Genomic DNA, 18,962 nt, shown 5'->3' with positions numbered 1-18,962 from the left:
AGACGGAGTCTACAACCCACACAAGTGGCTCAGGTAGTGCAGCTCATCCAGGATGGAACATCAATGCGAGCTGTGGCAAGAAGGTTTGCTGTGTCTATCAGCGTAGTGTCCAGAGCATGGAGGCGCTACCAGGAGACAGGCCAGTACATCAGGAGACGTGGAGGAGGCCGTAGGAGGGCAACAACCCAGCAGCAGGACTGCTACCTCCGCCTTTGTGCAAGGAGGAGCCCTGCCAGAGCCCTGCAAAATGACCTCCTGCAGGCCACAAATGTGCATGTGTCTGCTCAAACGGTCAGAAACAGACTCCATGAGGGTGGTATGAGGGCCCGACGTCCACAGGTGGGAGTTGTGCTTACAGCCCAACACCGTGCATGACATTTGGCATTTGCCAGAGAACACCAAGATTGGCAAATTCGCCACTGACGCTCTGTGCTCTTCACAGATGAAAGCAGGTTCACACTGAGCACGTCTGGAGAACGTTCTGCTGCCTGCAACATCCTCCAGCATGACCGGTTTGGCAGTGGGTCAGTCATGGTTTGGGGTGGCATTTCTTTGGGGGGGCCGCACAGCCCTCCATGTGCTCACCAGAGGTAGCCTGACTGCCATTAGGTACCGAGATGAGATCCTCAGACCCCTTGTAAGACCATATGCTGGTGCGGTTGGCCCTGGGTTCCTCCTAATGCAAGACAATGCTAGACCTCATGTGGCTGGAGTGTGTTAGCAGTTCCTGCAAGAGGAAGGCATTGATGCTATGGACTGGCCCGTCCGTTCACCAGACCTGAATCCAATTGAGCATATCTGGGACATCATGTCTCGCTCCATCCACCAACGCCACGTTGCACCACAGACTGTCCAGGAGTTGGCGGATGCTTTAGTCCAGGTCTGGGAGGAGATCCCTCAGGAGACCATCCGCCACCTCATCAGGAGCATGCCCAGGCGTTGTAGGGAGGTTATACAGGCACGTGGAGGCCACACACACTACTGAGCCTCGTTTTGACTTGTTTTAAGGACATTACATCAAAGTTGGATCAGCCTGTAATGTGGTTTTCCACTTTAATTTTGAGTGTGACTCCAAATCCAGACCTCCATGGGTTGATAAATTTGATTTCCATTGATCATTTGTGTGATTTTGTTGTCAGCACATTCAACTATGTAAAGAGAAAAGTATTTAATAAGAATATTTCATTAATTCAGATCTAGGATGTTATTTTTAGTGTTCCCTTTATTTTTTTGAGCAGTGTATATATATTTATATTTTGATAAGTCATTGTCTCAATGGTAGGGATTATCTGAGCAGGGCTTGGGTCATTGATAAGTCATTGTCTCAATGGTAGGGATCATCTGAGCCGGGCTTGGGTCATTGATAAATCATTGTCTCAATGGTAGGGATTATCTGAGCAGGGCTTGGGTCATTGATAAGTCATTGTCTCAATGGTAGGGATTATCTGAGCAGGGCTTGGGTCATTGGTCATTGTCTCAATTAGGGATTATCTGAGCAGGGCTTGGGACATTGATAAATCATTGTGTCAATGGTAGGGATTATCTAAGCAGGGCTTGGGTCAACAATAAGTCATTGTCTAAACGCAGCCTTAACATGCATGGACAGGGTCCAGGAGCCAAGTTGATTTGGATGGACTGTCATTCCTATATAGCTATTTCTGTTACCAAAATATTGACTGTTAATATGAATATTGACTGGGTTGAATGAACCTTCAGCAGCCAAGGTCATGTTGGCTGAGGTCATGTTTTGCTTTTCTCCTAATTGTAAATGAGCTTCGACCCACCCTCGGCCCTTTGATGGCGCATTGTTAAATCTCCGAGCTGTTTCCTAAAACCACTGTCGTTAACGTTGCTCTTCAAAACGCTCCTAATCACCTGCCTCAGGCCACTTGTAGAAGTGCGTCGTTAGATGTTTTTTTTTTTGCCCTCCAGCGTCAATTGATACACAGAAGATCTCAGCTAAACGTAGAATCACATGATTTATCAGACTGTGACCGCAATAACCTCAGAACAATGTTGACTAAACTTGCCAACGTCTTTTCAAGTGGGGTGTGAAAACATGCTTCAAAAGGAAACCGGGACGACGTCATTAAATATAATTCAGTTATATTACCAGGTAAGTTGACATTCACAGCAACGACCTGGGGAATAGTTATAGGGGAGATAAATAAGCCAAGCTGGGGATGATTAGGTGACCGTGATGGTTTGAGAATTTAGCCAGGACACCGGGGTTAACACCCTCCTCTAAGGATAAATGCCATGGGACCTTTAATGACCACAGAGAGTCAGGACACCTGTTTAGATCGTCCCATCTAAAAGACAGCACCCTACACAGGGCAGTGTCCCCAATCACTGCAACATTTGCAGCCGTCGGTGGTAATATCTCTCTAGGAGCCAATCTGTCGTCATTGTTGTGAAATAATTATAATGTTAACAACATTTTCTATTGGAGCTCTGATCCAAGAGCAGAGCTTCCTTTCTTTCGGTGGGATCTGCATCGCCACATGCTCCAACAACGCACTTAGCTTAGTTCCCTCTGCGCGTTGTTTGGGGAAGCGCGTGTTACATATTTCGTCCGTTGTCGGAAATGTGCCATCGTTAAAAAACTCGTAAGCCTAAGTTCCATCGCTATCGAGAAACCGTGCCCAGATCTCAGTTAACCCAGAACTAAAACCTTGTATAATTTGGTCAGCAGAATCTGTCCCATGAGAGATTAAAGACACAAATCCAAACATGTTATCATTGTGAAGCGTCGTCGTTACATGTTCTGTATCTATGTATCATTCGTCATTAACATGTCCCACTGTCTGTCTGTTCAGCATCCTCAGATCCAGAAGAAATCCCAGTACATCAAGTACCTGTGTTGTGATGATGTCAGAACCCTACACCAGTGGATCAATGGGATACGCATCGCCAAGGTAACGTTACCTCAGCAACAGCGGAATGAGAGGGAGAGAGTCGTGGAAAGCAGAGCCATAGTCTGGGTACTCACAGAACATCTTGGACAGAATACCTCAATGGCCAAACTTTATGTATTTGGCTCTGACTGAAAGCTGTGGGAACATTTGAGAAAGCTGGGCTGTATTCACTATCAATTTGTTAAATAGATACTCTAGTTTTCGTTGCAGAACGTTTTGCGCTTGGTGTAAACAATTTCCGATGCAAACCATTTTTCTACGTTGCAAACCGACAAATGAATACACCCTGATGTCTGTTGACTGACTAATGAATACACCCCTTATGTCTGTTGACTGACTAATGAATGCACCCCTGTCTGTTGACTGACTAATGAATACACCCTGATGTCTGTTGACTGACTAATGAATGCACCCCTGTCTGTTGACTGACTATTGAATACACCCCTGTCTGTTGACTGACTAATGAATACACCACTGTCTGTTGACTGACTAATGAATACACCCTGATGTCTGTTGACTGACTAATGAATACACCCTGATGTCTGTTGACTGACTAATGAATACACCCTGATGTCTGTTGACTGACTAATGAATACACCCTGATGTCTGTTGACTGACTAATGAATACACCCCTGTCTGTTGACTGACTAATGAATACACCCTGATGTCTGTTGACTGACTAATGAATACACCCTGATGTCTGTTGACTGAGTAATGAATACACCCCTGTCTGTTGACTGAGTAATGAATACACCCCTGTCTGTTGACTGACTAATGAATACACCCTGATGTCTGTTGACTGACTAATGAATACACCCTGATGTCTGTTGACTGACTATTGAATACACCCCTGTCTGTTGACTGACTAATGAATACACCCTGATGTCTGTTGACTGACTAATGAATACACCCCTGTCTGTTGACTGACTAATGAATACACCCTGATGTCTGTTGACTGACTAATGAATACACCCTGATGTCTGTTGACTGACTAATGAATACACCCTGATGTCTGTTGACTGACTAATGAATACACCCTGATGTCTGTTGACTGACTAATGAATACACCCTGATGTCTGTTGACTGACTAATGAATACACCCTGATGTCTGTTGACTGACTAATGAATACACCCTGATGTCTGTTGACTGACTAATGAATACACCCTGATGTCTGTTGACTGACTAATGAATACACCCTGATGTCTGTTGACTGACTAATGAATACACCCCTGTCTGTTGACTGACTAATGAATACACCCTGATGTCTGTTGACTGACTAATGAATACACCCCTGTCTGTTGACTGACTAATGAATACACCCTGATGTCTGTTGACTGACTAATGAATACACCCTGATGTCTGTTGACTGACTAATGAATACACCCCTGTCTGTTGACTGACTAATGAATACACCCTGATGTCTGTTGACTGACTAATGAATACACCCTGTCTGTTGACTGACTAATGAATACACCCCTGTCTGTTGACTGACTAATGAATACACCCTGTCTGTTGACTGACTAATGAATACACCCCTGTCTGTTGATCTCTGTGTCTCCAGTATGGGAAGACCCTGTATGTGAACTACCAGGAGGCTATGAAGAGGACTGAGGCAGCCTACGACTGGTCTTCTCTCTCTAGCTCCTCTATCAAGTCTGGATCCAGCTCCTCCAGCCTGCCCGGTGAGTGGTGGCGGACAGACACACACCTACAACACAACACACACTCAGCTACATAGCAGGGTCTGTTTTATTTCAATTCAGTCATTTCAGGAAGTAGAATTCTAGTAATTTCAGTTTACTTCCTGTAATGACAGATTGAAATGGATTCGTCCCCAACGCTGCAGCAGTTACCCACAGTATAGTATTTATAGTTGCGGGGCCTCCCGAGTGGCGCAGCGGCCTAAGGCACTGCATTGCAGTGTTGCAGCGTCACTACAGCCTGAGGTTCAATCCCAGGCTGTGTCATTACCGGCCGTGGTGTGCTCTAGCGACTCCTTGTGGCGGTCCCAGGCGCCTGCAGGCTGACCTTGTCGGTCAGTTGAACGGTGTTTGACACATTGGTGCGGCTTCAGCAGGTCATGTTTCCGAGGACTCATGACTCGACCTTCGCCTCTCCCCAGCCCGTTGAGACTAGATTGTAATCATGAAATTGGGGAAAAAAAATATTTAAAGAATAAATAATAATATTGGTTCTTGCTATAACACTCCTCTCCACCCTCTCACTTTCTTTCTCCTCGCTCTCCTCTCGCTCCCCCCTCCCCCCTCTTCAATCTCTCCCTCCCTCCCTCCCCCTCCTCTCTGTCCCTCCAGAGTCCCAGTCGACCCACTGCAGTAGTGATAGTGGTGTTGCTGTGTCAGAGAACAACCTGTCAGGCCACAGCCGATCTCAGAGCCAGGTCAGCTCCATCTTCTCCGAGGCCTGGAAGAGAGGCACCCAGGATGAGGTACCGCCTCCTCCTGTACTGACAGCCTCACCTTACCCTGTCACCTGTCTCAGTATTCCTCACCTGTCACCTGTCTCAGTATTCCTCACCTGTCACCTGTCTCAGTATTCCTCACCTTACCCTGTCACCTGCCTCAGTATTCCTCACCTTACCCTGTCACCTGTCTCAGTATTCCTCACCTTACCCTGTCACCTGTCTCAGTATTCCTCACCTTACCCTGTCACCTGTCTCAGTATTCCTCACCTGTCACCTGTCTCTATTGACCTGCCTCAGTATTCCTCACCTGTCACCTGCCACCTGCCTCAGTATTCCTCACCTGTCACCTGTCTCAGTATTCCTCACCTTACCCTGTCACCTGCCTCAGTATTCCTCACCTGTCACCTGTCTCTATTGACCTGCCTCAGTATTCCTCACCTGTCACCTGCCACCTGCCTCAGTATTCCTCACCTGTCACCTGTCTCTATTGACCTGCCTCAGTATTCCTCACCTGTCACCTGTCTCAGTATTCCTCACCTGTCTCCTGTCTCAGTATTCCTCACCTGTCTCCTGTCTCAGTATTCCTCACCTGTCTCCTGTCTCAGTATTCCTCACCTGTCTCTATTGACCTGCCTCAGTATTCCTCACCTGTCACCTGTCTCTATTGACCTGCCCCAGTATTCCTCACCTGTCACCTGTCTCAGTATTCCTCACCTGTCTCTATTGACCTGCCTCAGTATTCCTCACCTTACCCTGTCACCTGTCTCAGTATTCCTCACCTGTCTCTATTGACCTGCCTCAGTATTCCTCACCTGTCACCTTTCTCTATTGACCTGCCTCAGTATTCCTCACCTGTCTCTATTGACCTGCCTCAGTATTCCTCACCTGTCACCTTTCTCTATTGACCTGTCTCAGTATTCCTCACCTTTCTCTATTGACCTGCCTCAGTATTCCTCACCTGTCTCTATTGACCTGCCTCAGTATTCCTCACCTGTCACCTGTCTCTATTGACCTGCCTCAGTATTCCTCACCTGTCACCTGTCTCTATTGACCTGCCTCAGTATTCCTCACCTGTCACCTGTCTCAGTATTCCTCACCTGTCTCAGTATTCCTCACCTGTCTCTATTGACCTGCCTCAGTATTCCTCACCTTACCCTGTCACCTGTCTCAGTATTCCTCACCTGTCACCTGCCTCTATTGACCTGCCCCAGTATTCCTCACCTGTCTCTATTGACCTGCCTCAGTATTCCTCACCTGTCTCTATTGACCTGCCTCAGTATTCCTCACCTGTCTCTATTGACCTGTCTCAGTATTCCTCACCTGTCTCTATTGACCTGCCTCAGTATTCCTCACCTGTCTCTATTGACCTGCCTCAGTATTCCTCACGTCTCTATTGACCTGCCTCAGTATTCCTCACCTGTCTCTATTGACCTGCCTCAGTATTCCTCACCTGTCTCTATTGACCTGCCTCAGTATTCCTCACCTGTCTCTATTGACCTGCCTCAGTATTCCTCACCTGTCTCTATTGACCTGTCTCAGTATTCCTCACCTGTCTCTATTGACCTGCCTCAGTATTCCTCACCTGTCTCTATTGACCTGCCTCAGTATTCCTCACGTCTCTATTGACCTGCCCCAGTATTCCGCACCTGTCTCTATTGACCTGCCTCAGTATTCCTCACCTGTCTCTATTGACCTGCCTCAGTATTCCTCACGTCTCTATTGACCTGCCTCAGTATTCCTCACATGTCTCTATTGACCTGCCTCAGTATTCCTCACCTGTCTCTATTGACCTGCCTCAGTATTCCTCACCTGTCACCTGCCTCAGTTTTACCCCTAGGAGGTTGACTGACATTCTGTCATGCCCGATTCCCACTGTAGGGTCAAACCGAGCCAGGCCGAGCTGTACTGGCCTGGTTGCACATCCACCATATTGTCCTTCCCTGTATGGTTCCAGACACTATCACAGCCAGCACAGTGTGGTCCGGGCTGACCCTAGAATGTAGTCGGGACATCAGTGTTGCGGTGTCATTTCATGGCCCGTTCCAGGGGTGACTGACTGTCTCTCTCCCCTCCGCTGTTCTCCCCAGGAGAGGAAGGTCAAGGTTCATACGGTGCCCCTGTGCACTGGAGGGACGGAGGTTTGAGGTTGGGGGGTTACTCTCGTTTTAACATTAGACATCTGTAATCCGCACGTTTCTTCAGAACACTAACAGAACTGGGTCACCCTTGGTAACAAGTGGTTTAATGTGTGGTTTAATGTGTGGTTAATGATGTTTGCTAACCGAGGCTGTGAGACTTGTGACGGTCTTTCTGACCACACAGCACTGGTGTGTTACTGTGTTACGATACAGCACTGCTGTGTTACTGTGTTACCACACAGCACTGGTGTGTTACTGTGTTACTCTACAGCACTGGTGTGTTACTGTGTTACTATACAGCACTGGTGTGTTACTGTGTTACTATACAGCACTGGTGTGTTACTGTGTTCCTATACAGCACTGGTGTGTTACTGTGTTACTCTACAGCACTGGTGTGTTACTGTGTTACTGTGTTACTCTACAGCACTGGTGTGTTACTGTGTTACGATACAGCACTGGTGTGTTACTGTGTTACTGTGTTACTATACAGCACTGATGTGTTACTGTGTAACTCTACAGCACTGGTGTGTTACTCTACAGCACTGGTGTGTTACTGTGTTACTCTACAGCACTGGTGTGTTACTGTGTTACTCTACAGCACTGGTGTGTTACTGTGTTACTCTACAGCACTGGTGTGTTACTGTGTTACCACACAGCACTGGTGTGTTACCACACAGCACTGGTGTGTTACCACACAGCACTGGTGTGTTACCACACAGCACTGGTGTGTTACCACACAGCACTGGTGTGTTACCACACAGCACTGGTGTGTTACCACACAGCACTGGTGTGTTACCACACAGCACTGGTGTGTTACCACACAGCACTGGTGTGTTACTGTGTTACTATACAGCACTGGTGTGTTACTGTGTTACGATACAGCACTGGTGTGTTACTGTGTTACTATACAGCACTGGTGTGTTACTGTGTTACTCTACAGCACTGGTGTGTTACTGTGTTACGATACAGCACTGGTGTGTTACTGTGTTACTATACAGCACTGGTGTGTTACTGTGTTACTATACAGCACTGGTGTGTTACTGTGTTACTATACAGCACTGGTGTGTTACCGATACAGCACTGGTGTGTTACTGTGTTACGATACAGCACTGGTGTGTTACTGTGTTACCACACAGCACTGGTGTGTTACTGTGTTACTGTGTTACTATACAGCACTGGTGTGTTACTGTGTTACTCTACAGCACTGGTGTGTTACTGTGTTACGATACAGCACTGGTGTGTTACTGTGTTACTGTGTTGAATGTACAGGTGGTCTGTTGAATGTACAGGTGGTCTGTTGAATGTACAGGTGGTCTGTTGAATGTCAGGTGGTCTGTTGAATGTACAGGTGGTCTGCTGAATGTACAGGTGGTCTGTTGTGGTCTGCTGAATGTACAGGTGGTCTGTTGAATGTACAGGTGGTCTGCTGAATGTACAGGTGGTCTGCTGAATGTACAGGTGGTCTGTTGTGGTCTGCTGAATGTACAGGTGGTCTGTTGAATGTTATGCATCAATGCAGTGCTACCAAAATAGGACGCTAATGTCTTCCAGTGTTTTACCCAGTCTGGCAGTTTAAAATAACAATGTTTGCTTTCTACCATCTTAATAGTAGTAATGTAACCACTTCTATATCATAATCTAACTCAGATTTTCTCTCTCTCGTTATCTCTCCCTCTTTCTCCCTCCCTCCCTCCCCTCCCTCCCTCCCTCCCTCCCTCCCTCCCCCTCCCTCCCTCCCTCCCTCCCTCCCTCCCTCCCTCCCTCCCTCCCCTCCCTCCCTCCCTCCCCCCTCCCTCCCTCCCTCCCTCTTGTTCTCTCTCCCTCTCTAGTTGAGGATGGAGTCAGTGAGCAGACCCTGCCCTCTGACGCTGCCCCCATGCACCAGTCAGCCCCCCCCATCCCGAACCAGCTACACCAGTGTCTCCCCTGAATCCTCGCCCTCTCCCCCCCGACCCTCCCCTCCTCCTCCTCCACCTCTCCCCAACCCCCCTCACCAGGCCGCCCCCACCCTGTTTGTTAAGTACAGCACCATTGCCCGCCTGCAGGGTGGCGCCAACCAGACTGCCAATCATTACAATGTCCAACCAATGGGGCAGCAACAAGGCCCTCCAGCCCCTCCCCTCCAGTCTGTCAAACCCAACTACAACACCATGCCATTGGCTCCCACTCTCCACAACCCTCCCCCTCCTCCTCCCCCCTGCTCCATGCCTTCTCCAGGCTCTGCCATGGCCTCTCTGAGGCTTGGCCCCCCCAGCCCTGTTCCTCCGTTCATCCCCTCTCCTCCTCCCCCCCAGGCCCAAACCTTGCCCCCCCCTCCTCCCCCAGAAGAGGACCACCAGTGCCCCCCTCTCAGTAACACTGGGCTGCAGCAGTTCCTGGCCCAAAAGTTCCCCAATATGAACTACGACTTCTCCGACCTGGATGGCCAACCTGTGTCCCCCCTCCTCCTGCCCTCTCCCCCCATGTCACCCCCTGCACCTCCCAGAACCTTCTCTGGTGTTTTCCCGCCCCAGACTGCTCCTAAGACCTTTGGTCCGAGGGGATCCCCCTTGTCCCCAGTCTCACCTCCCCTCCTTCTGGTCCAATGAAAAAGCAGCAGAGCTTCTCGACAGGCCATTCGCCCAATCAGCCGCCTCCCACCATGCCCAAACAGCACAGCTTCTCCTCTAAGACCCTCCCCCTGTCCGCCCCAATATCCCCGACCCCCTCCCTGGTCAAACAGATAGTCAAACCAGTTCCCGGAGCCCCCCTGCCCCCCCAGTCCCCCCCCGGCCGTCAAGACCAAACCAAGATGGCAGCCTGGGGTCAGATCCCCCCAGTCCCCAGAGTTCCCCCCTCCTCCCCCTGAGGACAGCCTGGACTTCCCCCTCCTCCCCACTCTGTCCCCACCCCCGCTCCTCCCCCCTCTCCCCCTGCCAAGATGGGCTCTCCTATTAAGAAGTCTCCCTCCTCCACCTCAACCGGCTCCTTCGGGAAGAGGGGGCCTCCTCCCACCCCCCAGCGCGCCTCCTCCATCAAGTCCTCAGGGGACTCCTCAGGGGAGTACCAGGAAGAGGCCCAGGTCCAGAGGCAGCCTAAGAAGGTGGAGTCTCTGGTCAGTAAGTTTGCCCAGCCTGGCCTCGGCTCCTGCAACTCCTCTGCTGCCTCCTCCTCTGGATCTCCTGCTAAGGACTTGGGGCCTCCTGCTCCTCCTAAACCAGGCAAGCTGAACCTGTCAGCTCTCCCTCTAGTCCTCCAGGGTCTACAGACAGGGCAGCACTGCCAGCCTAGTGGAGACTTCCCTCTCCTCCTTCAGAGCTCGATTACTTCCCCACCTCCTCCCGACTCTGAGCTGCTCCCACCGCCCTCCTCTCTGAGCTCCACCCGGGAGCCCCCAGGGTCGCAGTCGTCAACCCCCAACCGCAGGCCATGCCCATCTCCCACCCCGTCAGCCAATCATCATGGAAGACCCAGTCTCTGAAGAAAACTCCGCCTCCGACACTGCACAGGCTGTCCCGGAGCAACACGGTCCAAGACCCCCTTACCCCTGTCCCCCCGCCTTCGTCTGTCCCCTGCCCCCCACCCAACCTGGGGGCCTAAGGGTGGGGCTGGTACCCTCTCCTCGGTCCAACCCAACTTCCCTGGAGGACCTGAACCGGACCTTGGAAGAGGAAGTCCATCACGCGTCACGGCTCCCTCACGCGTCACGGCTCCTCCCGGCTGGAGCCCGTCTCCATGGACGACATGGCCCTGCCTCCTCCTCCCCGGAGCTGCTGCTGGACCAGCAGAGGGGTGGACAGGCGGGGGCCACGGGTACATGTCCTCAGGCTATGCAACGTTACGGCGGGGGCCGCGCCTGCCCGCCCAAACGGGACCAAAGCACCAAACTGACGGGAGAGTGGTAGCTAGGAGGGAGGGGAAAGATGAGGACTAGGGCTGAGCTACCCAGGCTATAGACCCTATATCAGAGGCTAAAGACCCAACCAGGCCACAGACTGACTACAGGCTATAGACCCTATCAGGCTACAGACTGACTACAGGCTATAGACCCTATCAGGCTACAGACTGACTACAGGCTATAGACCCTATCAGGCTACAGACTGACTACAGGCTATAGACCCTATCAGGCTACAGACTGCTAGCCAGACCCAACCACTACAGACTACACTGACTACAGCTATAGACCCAACCAGGCTACAGACTGACTACAGGCTACAGATTGACTACAGGCTAAAGACCCAATCAGGCTACAGACTGACTACAGCCTAAAGACCAGACTGACTACAGCCTAAAGACCCAACCGGGCTACAGACTGACTACAGCCTAAAGACCCAAACCACTGACTACAGCCCTAAAGATTGACTACAGCCTAAAGACCCAACCAGGCTACACTGACTACAGCCTAAAGACCCAACCAGGCTACAGACTGACTACAGCCTAAAGACCCAACCAGGCCAGACTGACTACAGCCTAAAGACCCACCGGGCTACAGACTGACTACAGCCTAAAGACCCAACCAGGCTAAGACTGACTACAGCCAACCAGGCCAGACTGACTACAGCCTATAGACCCAACCAGGCTACAGACTGACTACAGCCTAAAGACCCATCAGGCTACAGACTGACTACAGCCTATAGACCCAATCAGGCTACAGACTGACTACAGGCTACAGATTGACTACAGCCTAAAAGACCCAATCAGGCTACAGACTGACTACAGCCTATAGGCTACAGACTGACTACAGCCTAAAGACCCAATCAGGCTACAGACTGACTACAGCCTATAGACAAGCCAGGCTACAGACTGACTACACCTAAAGGGCTACAGACTGACTACAGCCTAAAGACCCAACCGGGCTACAGACTGACTACAGCCTATAGACCCAACCAGGCTACAGACTGACTACAGCCTATAGACCCAACCAGGCTACAGACTACATGGAGCCCACAGGCCACTCTCCCCCAGGCCGCGGTCGTATTCACTAGACACCCAACGGAAGAAAAAGGACCGGAACTGGGACTGAGGGACGACCTGAACTTGTCCCATAAGAAACTATTTTTTGTTGCAAAAACGTTTCATTACGGTGAACACTAATGAATACGACCCTGAACTCAGCCCGCCTCCTCTTCTCTCCTCTTCTCTCCTCTTCTCTCCTCTTCTCTCCTCTTCTCTCCTCTTCTCTCATGCCACACAGACGGGACTGAGCTCGAAGAAGAGACCTGTTCCCTGTAATCCCAGATTGTTGTTCCTTTACTCTGTCTCGTTATAACAGCTCTATGAAAAGAGAGCGCGCCAAACCACCTATCAAGCTTCTCACGTGTTTGTGCCGCTTTGCATTGAAATCTAACACAATATAAACAGGTACCGTTTAGGGTTTGGGAGGGATGTCATGTGGGGGGGGGGCTACATTTTGTGTTTTTATATCAGATTATTTAATACCTGAAAGATATTATTATTTTAAAGTTATGTTTTTAAAGCGTAGTGAGTGAATATGAACTGTGAGTAGTAGAGACCAGGGTTGATGTGGAGATGGCTCTGGTCCAGGGTGTTACGTGTGGCAGGTTCAGCTTCAGCAAGCAACCCGTAACACCCTGGTCCAGAGCTAGTGTAGAGACAGACGTGTGTATAGGAGCAGTATACAGGGTAGGATCCCTGGTGTAGTTGGATATGGGACAGACAGACAAACACTACTGTAGTTGGATATGGGACAGACAGACACCAGGCTAACACCCCCCATTTGGTTGTGTTTGAAATGGCCGCCTATTCCCTACGTAGTGCAGAGGGCCCTGGTCTATAGTAGTGCACGATATAGGGAATAGGGCTCTGGTCTATAGTAGTGCACTATATAGGGAATAGGGCCCTGGTCTATCGTAGTGCACTATATAGGGAATAGGGCTCTGGTCTATAGTAGTGCACTATATAGGAATAGGGCCCTGGTCTATAGTAGTACCACTATATAGGGAATAGGGCTCTGGTCTATAAGTAGTGCACTATATAGGGAATAGGGCTGTGGTCTATAGTAGTGCACTATATAGGGAATAGGGCTCTGGTCTATCGTAGTGCACTATATAGGGAATAGGGCTCTGGTCTATAGTAGTGCACTATATAGGGAATAGGGCTCTGGTCTATCGTAGTGCACTATATAGGGAATAGCTTGCTGTTTCAAACACAGCCTGTTTCTGTCCATCCATCTGTCTGTAGAGTTCACATATACATTGTGTTAATTGTATTCAAGATGTTTTGCAAAATGGTTAAAAGGCAGATGATTGGCTTATGTTTTAATGATCCTCTCAGATGGTCATGGCTTTGATTGGACAATATTAAACGGTGCACAATGAAGGTCAAGCTGTACGATTGTCTGTTATGTTGATGGTGACGGGGTCTAACCTGGTCTGTCTCTTTAGGTCACGTTAGCTCTCCGTCTGTCTGTATATACAGCTGCAGCTCCTGTCTCCAAGGGCCTCCTTTGGCCCTGCAGACAGACAGAAAGGACGTACACTAAACTACAGGAAGTGCTAGGACAGCCAGGTCACGTGACAGTGAATGTTCTAGAAGCATCTCTAGACCAGACCAGATAGCCACGTAACTCCTGACTGAGGGTGGACATACGGAACGCCGTTTGGGTCAAAAAAAGATACACTTTTAATTTGACACGTTAAATGACTATTATATTATAGAATGTTGTGTGCTCTGAATTTACACAAGACGAGCTCACTACTCTTGACGTTTTTCTTGCTCTGTTCCCAATGATTTATGAAAACTTGCTCGGTCTGTCGATGTCCTCATTGTGGTTTAACAGACGTGTTTAATACGTATAAGGTACACACTTTATTAAAATATTTATGAAATGCATATTGTTATATTTGGTAGCACTTATTTGTTTTCCCCTCGACTTCAATCCCATTCGATGGAACGGATGTGGGCGGGGCTAGGTCTACATAACGGTGCTAATTTAAAAACAAAAGCTCAGACGAAGGCCGATACGTAAAGCTTATTAAAGAGCAGTGTGCAGGTTTCTTAATTTTTCTTTAAAACACAGCATTGGTTGTAAGTCATTATTTGTTTGACCAAATGGGAAAACATCTGCATGAGCATTAAGATCGGGATCAAACATGTTAGCTATGTAGTACAATATCCTCCCATGTAACCATTCCATAGGCAAGGGAGAAAGGATGGTGCTGCTGCCGCCAGCTAGTACCTAGCCCACACGCTAGCCAGCTAGTACCTAGCCCACACGCTAGCCAGCTAGTACCTAGCCCACACGCTAGCCAGCTAGTACCTAGCCCACACGCTAGCCAGCTAGTACCTAGCCCACACGCTAGCCAGCTAGTACCTAGCCCACACGCTAGCCAGCTAGTACCTAGCCCACACGCTAGCCAGCTAGTACCTAGCCCACAAGCTAACGTTATAGTTAAGCAGCTAACTTCATCTGGCAGTGTGGCTTGACCGGACCGTGGTCCGACCAAAATACGTCTTAGGGGTATTTTAGATAAGATAGTAAGTTAGCTCACCATAGCTACTGAAACAAATGTTGTTTTAATGTTTTGGGGGAGGCATCCATCAGCTAGCTTTGTTTCTGACCTGTACTTTCCCAGAGCGAACTATCTAGGTATGCTTCACATGGCAGGTGTGAGAGACAACACTTTACCAGCATCATGACATATGTATCGGTGAATATATCGCTGTGACATATGCAATATGAGTGGTAGTGTAATTAACCTCTCCTGCACCAGTGGGACGGTAGAGTCCCACCTCGCCAACAGCCAGTGAAAGTGCAGGGCGCCAAATTCAAACAACAGAAATCCCATAATTAAAAACATACAAGTATTATCCACCGTTTTAAAGATAAACTTCTTGTAAATCACAGTGTCCGATTTCAAAAAGGCTTTACTGCGAAAGCACACCATGCGATTATGTTAGTTCAGCGCCTAGTCACAGGAAACCATACAGCCATTTTTCCAGCCAAAGAGAGCAGTTACAAAAAGCAGAAAGAGAGAAAATGAATCACTAACCTTTGATCTTCATCAGATGGCACTCATAGGACTTCATGTTACACAATACATATATGTTTTGTTCGATGAAGTTCATATTTATATCCAAAAATCTCAGTTTACATTGGCGCGTTCTGGTCAGAAATGCATCGTCGCAAACAAACATCCAGTGCAGAGAGTCAGAAATAGCATTAAAATGAATCACTTACCTTTGATCTTCATCAGATCTTCATTCATGTTAGACAACAAATGTTTGTTTTGTTCGATAATGTCCCTCTTTATGACCAAAAACCTCAGTTTTGTCCAGTAATCCAGTAATAGAAGGCGTGTACACTCCAGACAATTTTTATTTATTTTTAAGTACAATAAAAGTTAGTAGAAACATACCAAACAACGTTTTTGTCATAAATAATCAATAATATTTCAACCGGAGAAACAAGAAAGGTGCGTTAACAATCAGGCATGGCTGATGAATGGAATTTCCACTGGCCACTGATTGAAAGTGCTGTATCTCCCTCGTTTTCAGAGTAAAGGCCTGAAACAATGCCTAAAGACTGGCCACGTGTTGAGGAAGCCACAGAGATCGTGGACTGGGTCCTAAGTCTTTGTATGGTGGATAGGCTTTCAATGGAAAAACAGCCTTTCAAAATAATAGTACTTCCTGGTTGGATTGTCCTCTGGTTTTCGCCTGCCATATCAGTTCTGTTATACTCACAGACATTAGTTTTGGAAACTTTAGTGTTTTCTATCCAAATCTACTATATATATATCTATCTATCTTCTGGGCCTGTGTAGCAGGCAGTTTAATTTGGGCACGCTTTTCATCAAAATTCTGAATGCTGCCCCCTACCCTAGTGAAGTAAATGTTTAGTAACTACTTTTATAAAGTGATGAACGTTCAATTATAATGTGACTTGCAGTCATACTCAGGTCCTGATTGGTCAACAAGTAGTGTTATTTGACTTCTTTTTGACACGCAGTGACCCAAACGGCATTCCATTTGACACACACATTGTTGTTTCACACTAATGCCTTCTCTTTTAATGTCATTAGGTCCCAAATTGCACCCTATTCCATAAGCCCTGTTCCAGCGGGTTGTTGTTGTACATCAAGCTGCCTCGATACAGAAACAGGAGATTGGCTCTAGCTCCTATGGTCCTTTCTGGCTCTGACCAGGTTTGCTTAATAAGTAAGGGAAAGGAATATTGTGCCCAGTGTTTCATTTATAGATCGAGAGGTGCCGGAACAAAAGAGACCTCGAGAGGGGGGACCTACCTGGGGGCAGAACAAGAGACCTCGAGAGGGGTGACCTGGGGAGAACAAAAAGAGACCTCGAGGGGGTGACCTAGGGAGAACAAGAGACCTCGAGGGGGTGACCTAGGAAGGGAGAACAAAGGAGACAGAGACCTCGGGGGGTGACCTAGGGAGAACAAAAGACCTCGAGAGACCTCGAGAGGGGTGACCTAGGGAGAACAAAAAGAGACCTCGAGACCTCGGGGGTGACCTAGGGAGAGTGACCGAGACCTCGAGAGGTGGGTGACCTAGGACCTCGAGAACTAGGGAAACAAGAGACTCGAGAGGGGGTGGGGAGAACAAGGGTGACCTAGGGAGAACAAAGAGATCTCGAGAGGGGGGTGACCTGACCTAGGGAGAACAAAAAGAGACCTCGAGAGGGGGTGACCTAGGGAGAACAAAAAGAGACCTCGAGAGGGGTGACCTGGGGAGAACAAAAAAGAGACCTAGGGAGAGGGGGTGACCTAGGGAGAACAAAAGGGCCTCGAGAGGGTGACCTAGGGAGAACAAAAAGAGACAGAGAGGGTGACCTAGGGAGAACAAAAAGAGACCTCGAGAGGGGGTGACCTAGGGAGAACAAAAAGAGACCTCGAGAGGGGGTAGCCTAGAGGAGAACAAAAAGAGAGACCTCGAGAGGGGTGACCTGGGGAGAACAAAGAGACCTCGAGAGGGTGACCTAGGGAGAACAAGAGACCTCGAGAGGGGGTGACTGGGAGAACAAAAAGAGACCCGAGAGGGGTGACCTAGGGGAGAACAAAAAGGAGACCTTTCGAGAGGGTGACCTAGGGAGAACAAGAGACCTCGAGAGGTGGGTGATCTAGGAGAATTAAAAGAGACCTCGAGAGGGGAGTGACCTAGGGAGAACAAAAAGAGACCTCGAGAGGTGGGTGACCTAGGTAGAACAAAAAGAGACCTCGAGAGGGGGTGACCTAGGGAGAACAAAAGAGACCTCGAGAGGGGGTGACCTAGGGAGAACAAAAAGAGACCTCGAGTGGAGCCTAGGGAGAACAAAAGAGACCTCGAGAGGGCTGACCTAGGGAGAACAAAAAGAGACCTCGAGAGGGGGTGACCTAGGGAGAACAAAAAGAGACAGAGAGGGGGTGACCTAGGGAGAACAAAAAGAGACCTCGAGAGGGGGTGACCTAGGGAGAACAAAAAGAGACCTCGAGAGGGGGTGACCTGGGGAGAACAAAAAGAGACCTCGAGAGGGGGTGACCTGGGGAGAACAAAAAGAGACCTCGAGAGGGGGTGACCTAGGGAGAACAAAAAGAGACCTCGAGAGGGGGTGACCTGGGGAGAACAAAAAGAGACCGAGAGGGGGGTGACCTAGGGAGAACAAAAAGAGACCTCGAGAGGGGGGTGACCTAGGGAGAACAAAAAGAGACCTCGAGAGGTGGGTGACCTAGGGAGAACAAAAAGAGACCTCGAGAGGGGGTGACCTAGGGAGAACAAAAAGAGACCTCGAGAGGTGGGTGACCTAGGGAGAACAAAAAGAGACCTCGAGAGGGGGTGACCTAGGGAGAACAAAAAGAGACCTCGAGAGGGGGTGACCTAGGGAGAACAAAAAGAGACCTCGAGAGGTGGGTGACCTGGGGAGAACAAAAAGAGACCTCGAGAGGGGGGTGACCTGGGGAGAACAAAAAGAGACCACGAGAGGGGGGTGACCTAGGGAGAACAAAAAGAGACCTCGAGAGGGGGGTGACCTGGGGAGAACAAAAAGAGACCTCGAGAGGGGGGTGACCTAGGGAGAACAAAAAGAGACCTCGAGAGGGGGGTGACCTGGGGAGAACAAAAAGAGACCTCGAGAGGTGGGTGACCTAGGGAGAACAAAAAGAGACCTCGAGAGGGGGTGACCTAGGGAGAACAAAAGAGACCTCGAGAGGGGGTGACCTAGGGAGAACAAAAAGAGACCTCGAGAGGGGGTGACCTAGGGAGAACAAAAAGAGACCTCGAGAGGGGGTGACCTAGGGAGAACAAAAAGAGACCTCGAGAGGGGGGTGACCTAGGGAGAACAAAAAGAGACAGAGAGGGGGTGACCTAGGGAGAACAAAAAGAGACCTCGAGAGGGGGTGACCTAGGGAGAACAAAAAGAGACCTCGAGAGGGGGGTGACCTAGGGAGAACAAAAAGAGACAGAGAGGGGGTGACCTAGGGAGAACAAAAAGAGACCTCGAGAGGGGGTGACCTAGGGAGAACAAAAAGAGACCTCGAGAGGGGGTGA

The 18,962-nt window shown here is 49.2% G+C and overlaps 1 long non-coding RNA gene and 1 pseudogene across 1 annotated transcript; both read left to right on the top strand.

Moving 5' to 3' along the window:
* LOC135534334 (ras-associated and pleckstrin homology domains-containing protein 1-like) overlaps positions 1 to 11,590 on the top strand; it is a 32,367-nt pseudogene extending 20,777 nt beyond the window's left edge.
* A 1,282-nt stretch (positions 11,591 to 12,872) lies between these two features.
* LOC135534333 (uncharacterized) lies at positions 12,873 to 14,310 on the top strand. Its single transcript, XR_010454666.1, has 2 exons — positions 12,873 to 13,440; positions 13,553 to 14,310. It is a non-coding gene; the product is annotated as an uncharacterized LOC135534333 (long non-coding RNA).
* Positions 14,311 to 18,962: the final 4,652 nt, after the last annotated feature.

Source organism: Oncorhynchus masou, unplaced genomic scaffold (genome assembly GCF_036934945.1).
Source record: "Oncorhynchus masou masou isolate Uvic2021 unplaced genomic scaffold, UVic_Omas_1.1 unplaced_scaffold_3263, whole genome shotgun sequence".
NCBI classification, from domain to species: domain Eukaryota; kingdom Metazoa; phylum Chordata; class Actinopteri; order Salmoniformes; family Salmonidae; genus Oncorhynchus; species Oncorhynchus masou.
This window is presented reverse-complemented; position numbering and strand designations above follow the sequence as displayed.